The sequence below is a fragment of the Homarus americanus genome, unplaced genomic scaffold (genome assembly GCF_018991925.1).
Source record: "Homarus americanus isolate GMGI-L3 unplaced genomic scaffold, GMGI_Hamer_2.0 scaffold30535, whole genome shotgun sequence".
In the NCBI taxonomy this organism is placed as follows: Eukaryota; Metazoa; Arthropoda; class Malacostraca; order Decapoda; family Nephropidae; genus Homarus; species Homarus americanus.
Genome location: NW_024732440.1, coordinates 12,047,886 through 12,057,573, shown reverse-complemented (window position 1 = coordinate 12,057,573; position 9,688 = coordinate 12,047,886).

Below are 9,688 nucleotides of genomic sequence, written 5' to 3'. Positions count from 1 at the left end.
CTACTAGCGAAGAGTAGAAGTATGAGAAACAAAATGGATGATATTAGGGCCTTGGTATGTACCGAAAAAATCGATATAATAGCATTCACTAAAACATGGATCAACCTAGACTCACGTGAGTTACTTGTCGAATACAAAATTGCAGGTTACAAACTATTCCATACCGATAGGCAGATTAGGAAAGGAGGCGGAGTAGCAATCTATGTCAGGGATAATCTGAAGTGTGAAATAAATAAGGATATAAAAACTCAGATTTCAGAAGGGCAAACTTTGATAGTCTGAAGAGGCAGTTGAGAGAAGGGGTATCATGCTTGGGGGCAAAGTACTTGGACCTGATGGTTGAAACCGACCTGATAACGAGATATGAGGTTGCCGAGTTCCACGACAAATTAAATAATGAGTTACTAAATGCACAAAGGCTGTACATACCATACAAAAAACTCAGATCAAACAACAATGACCCTAAATGGATAAATAACTATTTAAAGAACATTATTGGTCTAAGGAAGGCATAGGTAGGAGGATAAATCGTGGCGAAATTTACCTCCGGGATTATTATAAGGTATCAGCCTGTAGGGTTAAGACCGAGATAAGGAAATCAAAGAGGAATAATGAGCTGAGGATAGCAAGGGAGGCGAAGACAAACCCCAAGAGATTCTATCAAATGTATCAAACTAAAACACGAGAAAAGATTGGACCAATACAGTCAGATACCGGCGAGTTAACTGATAACGACGGAGAAATGAGCAATAATCTGAATAAATATTTTTCAACAGTTTTACCACCAAAAATTTAATCATGATACCCGAGGCACCGACTCTATTTAGAGATAGTGAAGAAAACAAATTATGCGAGATAGTAGTGACTAGTAACAATGTTAGTAAGCAAATAGACAAACTAAAGCCTAATAAGTCACCTGGTCCCGATGAGATATTCGCCAGAGTTTTAAAGGAATGTAAGGAAGAACTTAGTATGCCCTTAGTAAAGTTGTTTAACATATCCTTAAAAACAGGTGTAGTACCAGAATCCTGGAGGATAGCGAATGTAATACCAATTTTCAAGAAGGGGGATAGATCACTATCCTCTAACTACCATCCAATCAGTCTAACATCAATTGTAGGAAAATTACTGGAATCAGTTATTTCAAACTCTATTTGAAACCACCTGGAGAAGCACAAATTGATCAATGATTCCCAGCATGGCTTCACAAGCGAGCGTTCATGTCTAACTAATCTATTAATATTCTTTTCATCAGTTTTCGAATCGGTGGACGAGGGGCACAATTATGATGTGGTATATCTCGACTTTAGCAAAGCCTTCGACAGAGTCCCCCACAAAAGACTAATATGAAAGGTAAAAGCACATGGCATTAAAGGTAATATTCTAAAATGGATTAGGGCGTGGTTACAGGACAGGAAACAGAGAGTGAGCATTAACGGCACTAAATCCTATTGGAGCAACGTCACTAGTGGAGTTCCCCAAGGCTCAGTACTTGGGCCATTATTATTTATTATATACATAAACGACATAGATATCGGCATAGACAGCAACATAAGTAAATTTGCTGATGACGCTAAAATAGGACGTGTAATTAAATCTTACGAGAACTTCGCAAAACAACAGGAAGATCTAAAACAAATTTGGACTTTGTTCCTCGAACACTTTTACAGCTTAGAACCCAAATTCGCCGTAAACAGAGAGAAGCTCGGGAAGCAGCCATCCCCCTGGACTCCCTCACCACGTGGTACGATGTCCTCCATAAACTTCCTGACCTCTCATATGTCTATGGAAAGGGTAGCGGAAAGGAGACGCGATTGCTGCGTATCATCATTGGGTATGACTGCTTGGGAGATTGGTCCTCCGATCCCCTGAGCAATGCTCTTGTGCATTATGCAGAAGACCCGACAGCCACACCCTTATCCACTACCTCCTAAGATGTCCCCTAACAAAACGCTTCTGTGACGCCTGCTGGACCACCACTCCACGACCCCCTGATGGAGACACGATGATCCTCCCCATACTGGCCAGCTATTATGTAAATAACATTGATTATGTATTAAAGGAATATCCTTCCTTCCTTAGGCTTTAGTAGGCCCCTTTATAATATTTATACTGCATATACTTGTCACAATTGCCAGATGCTTCTGGTGTTATTGTGCAGGGGTACCTAGTGACAGCACTGGGATCCCGCTTCCTCTATCAAGGAATAAACAATTGAAATTGAAAAATTGAAATTTTTTTTCGAATGGTCTGAAAAATGGCAGATGAAATTCAATTTGGACAAATGTAAAGTACTCAGTATAGGAGATGTAAACAGGGAAACCAATTACCAGATGAACAAAGATGCCCTTGAGAAATCCGACTGCGAGAGAGATTTAGGAGTAATGATAAGTAGGAATCTTAAGCCAAGTAAACAATGTGTTTTTGCTCGTAACAAGGCTAATAAAGTACTTGGGTTCATACAAAGGAGTGTTAGTTACAAGACTAGCGAGGTCATCTTAAGATTATATCTTTGCCAGAGACCTCACCTGGATTACGCAGTTCAGTTCTGGTCACCGTATACAGAATGGATATAGAATCCCTGAAAGAATCCAGAGGAGAATGACCTGGGCATTAGGAATCTTGAGTACAGAGACAGGATAAAGCATCTTAATTTGCACTCTCTCAAGAGACGTAGAGCGAGGGGCGACATGATAGAGGTGTATAAATGGAAGTCAGGGCTAAACAAAGAGGACATTTCAAAGATACTCAAACTATCCATCCAGGAGCGAATTCGTAACAATGATTTTAAATTAGACAAATTTAGATTTAGGCGCGGAATAGGTAAACACTGGTTTGGAAACAGAGTAGTGGATGAATGGAACAAGTTACCAAATATCATCATTAAATCGAATACGCTGGATAGCTTCAAATATAGGTTGGATGCTTATATGAGTAATAGGGGTTAGTGTAAATGGGACTGCCCAGTATGGGCCAATAGGCCCGCTGCAGTTTCCTCGATTCTTATGTTCTCATGTTCTTATACAAATATACCTTCCTTTGTTATAAAATTCGACTCCATTTCCTGTTTCGTGTTTTTCATTTGATTTATGACACAAGTTCCTCTGTAATCTAGAGGAACTTATGACCGAGGGCCTAGATCATAAGTTCCCAATGTGTTATTATGTTATATATGGTTAAGTTAGGTTAGGTTAGGTTTGGTAATGAACCAAAATTACAATACATGATATGATATAATTCTATAATTAATAAATGATATAATAAATGACTTACTTAATATTTTTTATCAGAAATCTAATCCATCTGTTCAAGTATCGTCATAATATACTGAGGAATATAAATACAAGTAGGTATGAAGTATTAAAGTACATAGACAGGTATCCATAATCTGCCAAACAGCACCAATTCAAACAAGTTAAAATGTTTATTTTGGTAACTAGAGACAGATTTCAAAATTTAACAATTTCGTCGTTGCGGGTTGTAATATTAGTAAATTCCTTTGAAATATTCTTTCAGTAACTAATACTGTAGGGGATTAATATGACTTGGGGGGGGGTGTAAAATAGTCTAGGCTACATTAACCCTCGGGTATATTTTGGACAGGGGGCATAATTTGGTCTGTTACACCAGGCATCGAACCCGAACCACCACGAATGGCATACAAGAAGCTTCCACTCTGTGTTAGTGGCGGACCCAGGGCGCACTCAACTTAATGACCAACTACCTCTGCATGAACAAAGGAACATTCAAGACAGCACTCATCACAAGAGACCTACAAAAAGCCTTTGACACAGTGTGGCACGACGGACTAAAATACAAAATATGTACCAACTTCAACCTCCCCCAAAAGTCACAGCAACTCCTATGCAACTTCCTAACAGACAGACAAATGTGGATCAAGTTTAACCTCGCACACTCGGATTACTTCTCACTGCACGTAGGAGTCCCACAAGGATCTCTCCTGTCATCAACACTATGCATTCTCTGCACAAATGACCCGCCTGACCCCATAAACATCGACTCCCTGATTATACAATACGCCGACGACGTAACCCAACTAGTCAGACAAAGCACACAGGGAACTCAAACAAGTCACAGAATCCGAGCTGCTATGGAGAATTCAAACAAACCCCAACAAATCACAAATCACTTACTTTGGCACCAGACAAAAACCCCGCCATATAATACCTTAACCCTTGCATCGACAACCGAACACCCATTCCTGTTAAACGTACAAGCAAAATCCTAGGAGTCACCTGAGACCATGGCATTTCACATCAGGACGAAGGCAGCAATCGCAAACAAAACACTCGGAAACATTCGCAGATTCACAACCGCATCAACCAAAACCAAAACACACCCTACAAAGCACTCATACGACCACTACTGACATACGCACCCAACAGCTAGCTGCATCAACAAAAGCCAAGAAAATACAAGTCACACAAAATAAAGCACCTCGATTCATACACAACAACACACTGGTCATCCTTCACCACAAACGGACATATACATGAACTTAGCTCCATCCCACCACTGAATATTTACTGAAGACAATTAGGCGACAGGCAAAGAGAAACCCTCTCACCACCTCACCCTCAATGGCAGGAATACTTTGACAACATCATACTCTCACGCAGACTCAGAAACAGGAACCCCTCCATACTAAACAGACCAAACATACCTTAACCCACACCCTCCCACCCCGATACTAGCAATAAAGCCAGAATATAGTAACCTGATGACCCCCAAGAAAGGGAGGAATGACGGGGATCCGCCAGGCACCTCGACAAAGGACGAGGCAAACAAGTAAGCAGCACCCACCGATGAAACAGCCAACTATAACCACAAACGAATAAATAAATAAATAAATAAATAAATAACACACAACACACTTGACCTAAACTATGATCCCCCAAACAAAAAGAGGCAGCTGAGAGGGTGTCGTGCTTCGCCGTGAACCTGTCAGATGACACGGACCTGATAACGAGATCTGAGATTGCCGAGTTCCACGACACTTTAAATAGTGAGTTACTTAATGCACAAAGGCAGAATATACCATACAAAAAACTCAGATCAGACAACAATGACCCTAAATGGATAAATAATTATTTAAAGAACATCATTGGCCAAAGGCTTTAGGTAGAAGGATAAATCGTGGGAAATTTACCTCCGGAATTATTATATAGGGTATTGGCGAGTAGGGTTAAAACCGAAAAAGGAAAGCCAAGAGGAATAATGAGGTAAGGAATGCAAGGGAGGCGAAGACAAACCCCAAGAGATTCTACCAAATATATCAAACTAAAACACGAGAAAAGATTGGACCAATACGGTCAGACACCGCGAGCTCACTGATAACGACAGAGAAATGAGCAATAATTTGAATAAATATTTTTCAACAGTTTTCACCACCGAAAATTTAAACATGATGCCGGGGCACCGATTCTATTCAGAGATAGTGAAGAAAACAAATTAAGCGAGATAGTACTGACTAGTAATGATGTTAGTAAGCAAATAGACAAACTAAAGCCTAATAAGTCACCTAGTCCCGATGAGATATTTGCCAGAGTATTAAAGGAATGTAAGGAAGAGCTTAGTATGCCCCTTGCAAAGTTGTTTAACATGTCCTTAAAAACAGGTGTAGTACCAGAATCCTGGAGGATAGGGAATGTACAACATAAGCAAATTTGCTGATGACACTAAAATAGGACGTGTTATTAAATCTGACGAGGACTCTGCAAAACTACAGGAAGATCTAAACATATTTTTCGAATGGTCTGAAAATGCAGATGAAATTCAACGTGGACAAATGTAAAGTACTCATTATAGGAGATGTAAACAGGGAGACGAGATACCAGATGAACAACGATGCCATAGAGAAATCCGATCGAGAGAGAGATTTAGGAGTAATAAAAGTAGGAACCTTAAGCCAAGTAAACAATGTGTTTTGCTGCATCGCTAAAAAGTACTTGGGTTCATACAAAGGAGTGTTAGTTACAAGATTAGCGAGGTCATCCTAAACTGTATCTTGCTCTTGTGAGACCACACCTGGATTATGCAGTTCAGTTCTGGTCACCGTATTGCAGAATGGATATAGAATCCTTGGAAAGAATTCAGCCGAGAATGACAAGACTAATCCCGGGCATTAGGAACCTTGAGTATAGAGACAGGTTAAACCTGACGTCCAGGAAGGGTGCAACAGGGTGTGCCTTTTACCGTGGGTATATAACGAACTTCTAAACGGAACTGTACGTGGACATAAGACCTCAAATTCTTTAGTTATGAATTTGAAACAATGTCAACACTTGCCAAAGTGGCAGGATGCCACGATTATACATAAAGGGTTAGATAAGGGATAAGAAAGACCATAAAAGTAGCAGATATTTGTAGAAATGAAGAAACAAACCAAAGGCAAGGTTTTATGCCCTGGTCAAAGAATGCTGCAGACCTAACATTGACGTCAGGCAGTAAGGTAGTCAGAACATAAGAACATAAGAAAATAAGGAGTCTGCAATAGGCCGGTTGGCCTGTGCATGGCAGCTCCTGTCGAGAGTTACTACCACTCTCTATCATCCATGAATCTATCTAGCCTCCTTTTGAAACTTTCCAGAGTTCCCGCACTTACTACAAAGTTGCTAAGCTTGTTCCACTCGTCCACCACCCTATTTGTGAACCAGTTTCTTCCTATCTCCCTCCTAAACCTAAACTTATCCAACTTGAATCCGTTGCTCCGAGTCCTATCCTGCTCGGATATTATAAGAACTTTATCTATATCCCCTTTATTGATTCCTTTCACCCACTTAAATACTTCTATCATATCTCCCCGCACTCTTCGTCTTTCTAGGGAATGCAAGTTAAGTTTCTTTAACCTATCCTGATATGGAAGGTTTCTAAGTCCCTGAATCATTTTTGTCATTCTTCGCTGCACCGACTCTAGTGAATTTATATCCATTCTATAATAGGGGCACCAGAACTGAACCGCATAATCGAGGTGCGGCCTAACTAGCGCAAGATATAGTTGCAATAAGACCTCTGCACTCTTGTTACTTACACTTCTAGATATAAAACCCAATACTCTGTTTGCCTTATTTCGAACATTAACGCACTGTTTTCTAGGCCGTAGGTCCGGGCTTACAAGTACCCCTAGGTCTCTTTCACAAGTCGACTTCTCTAGGTTGATGTTGTTCAGGCTGTATACATTATAAGTATTTGTTCTTCCAATACTAAGTACGCTGCACTTGCTGGTGTTGAATTTCATTTGCCATTTTTCAGACCACCCCTGCAGTTTATTTAGATCCTCCTGTAATGCATTTGCATCCTGCCCTGAATTAATCTGCCGCCCTATTTTGGTGTCATCCGCAAACTTGCTTATGTCACTGCTGATCCCAGTATCTAGATCGTTTATGTAGATTATGAACAAGAGTGGGCCTAGTACTGACCCCTGGGGAACCCCACTGGTTACACGGCCCCACTCAGATTTAACACCATCTACGCTGACCCTCTGCGTTCTATCGGTGAGCCATGATTTTATCCAATTTAAAACTTTCCCCTCGATACCATGAGCCTTAATTTTTCTCAGAAGCCTCTGATGCGGTACTCTGTCAAATGCTTTGCTAAAGTCTAAGTAAATAACATCGTAATTTTCGTCATTATCTACTACCTCGAAGACTTTCCTAAAATACGTTAGCAGATTTGTTAGACAATATTTTCCCTTTGTAAACCCATGTTGAGAGTCGTAGATTAATTTGCTTTTCTCTAGATGCGATCTGATGCTATCTGCTATAATTGATTCAAGAAATTTCCCCACTACTGACGTCAAACTGATCGGCCGGTAATTTGACGCTGATGCTCTGTCTCCCTTTTCAAATATGGGTACTACATTCGCCTGTTTCCACAACTCTGGCACAACTCCAGTGTCTAATGATTTTGTAAATAAGTTTACGAGGGGTCCGCTAATCTGTTCCCTACACTCTTTTAAGACTCGAGGAAAAATTTCATCCGGCCCTGGGGATTTTGTGTTCTTTAGTTTATTTATCTTCTTAAGAACATCCTCTTTTCTGATAGTGATATTCTTTAATTTCTCTTCTTCCTTTCCCTTAAATATCAGTTCCACCTGGTAAAAGACAGCCAATCAAGCTCAGACACGACAATACACCCCGAGTACTTCCTCTCCACCCTTTTTCTATACATGAAGATTTCTCTCTCTAAGCATCCTTCCTTCTAACAAGTATTTTTACTTAACTACAGAAATTCCGTGCCAAGTGAGGCGAATATGCATGAGAAACACAATACATTGAAAGGTTAATGAGCAGATGAGCTGAACAACAAAAAGTAAAAACAAAGATCTTGCGACTTATTAAACAACTAAAAGACAACACGAGAGACAGAAAATATCCTGTAGTAATTTGGTTCAGTCTAGATTCTTTTAAACTCTATCACTTCGCTTATATTTTCACCTCAATATCTTCACACTTACACTTTTTTTCTACTTTAAATAAAGGCTTCAAAGTCCTCGTCAAAACTTGTTGTATTCTCTTTGAAGGTGGGCTCTGTGGTACCCGAAAAGTTAGAATAATAAAAAAAGTCAGCTGAACCCTGTGTTTCCCTCCACAAAACACAAGACTGGACAAAATATTGATATTGCTAGCGCAGGACTGGACAAAATATTGATATTGCTGGAGCTAGCTTTGAGTAGGGTAGACTTTATGAGATTCTCTTTACCTGTTCCCAAACACTCAGTCATGGCTGAAGAATAAAATCCTGGGTGAAAATTACCAACACAAATACATAGGTAAATATACCCTATTTACATATATTTACAAGTAAAATAAATGCACTTCCTATCTATTTGGGAGTCCAGCATAAAGCATCACTTGTTGGGTTTTATTTATTGTTTAACTTTAGTTAATCTCACAAAAACCCAATCGGGAGGTTATATCCTCTTAATTATTATCAGTCAATAGTTGATATGCTGCCTAACTCACCAATTATGTTAACGAGTAAGAGAGAAATAATTATTATATTAACTGTGTATAAAGTCATTTGGTATATTTTTACTCAAAATTCAAGTCTGGTATTTACAAAGCTCACACTCGGTGCCATCACAACACTCTCTGGCAGATTGTTCCAAGAGTTTACAATTCTCACTCCGAAAAAGGTTACCCTCTCAGTTTTCTGGACTTTTGGCTTCTCCACCCTTGAGCTGTGATCCCATGTGGGGCGGGCGTCTGCCAGCTCCAGGTATGAATACTCGACTGAGTAGTGCCGTCTGAGATGTTTATAAACTTCACTTAGGTCACTCCTTGCCTGTCTATAGTACTCGAATAAGCTAGACAGTTGTAGGCGTTCTAATCTCTGGGTAACTGAGATGCGGTTGTGCAGGCACCAGTCTGGTGGCACGCATTTGGACATTTTTCAATCAACTGGCATATCTCGGGGACCAGACGGGGTGACAGGACTCCAGACGAGGAGACATTACTCCAGACGGGGCGAAGCACTCCGCTCTTGAACGGCCTTCTTTTAAGACCTACTAGTTTAGTTGCTTGATTCACCTTCTTCTCACAATGACCCGAAAACTTCAGTTCGTTATCAACATACATTCCCAGGTCCTTTTCACATACGGTCTCTATTAATGCAGTTTCTTCATCTCTTTGGGACTTGTGATATGCCTTCTTACTGTTGGTACGAC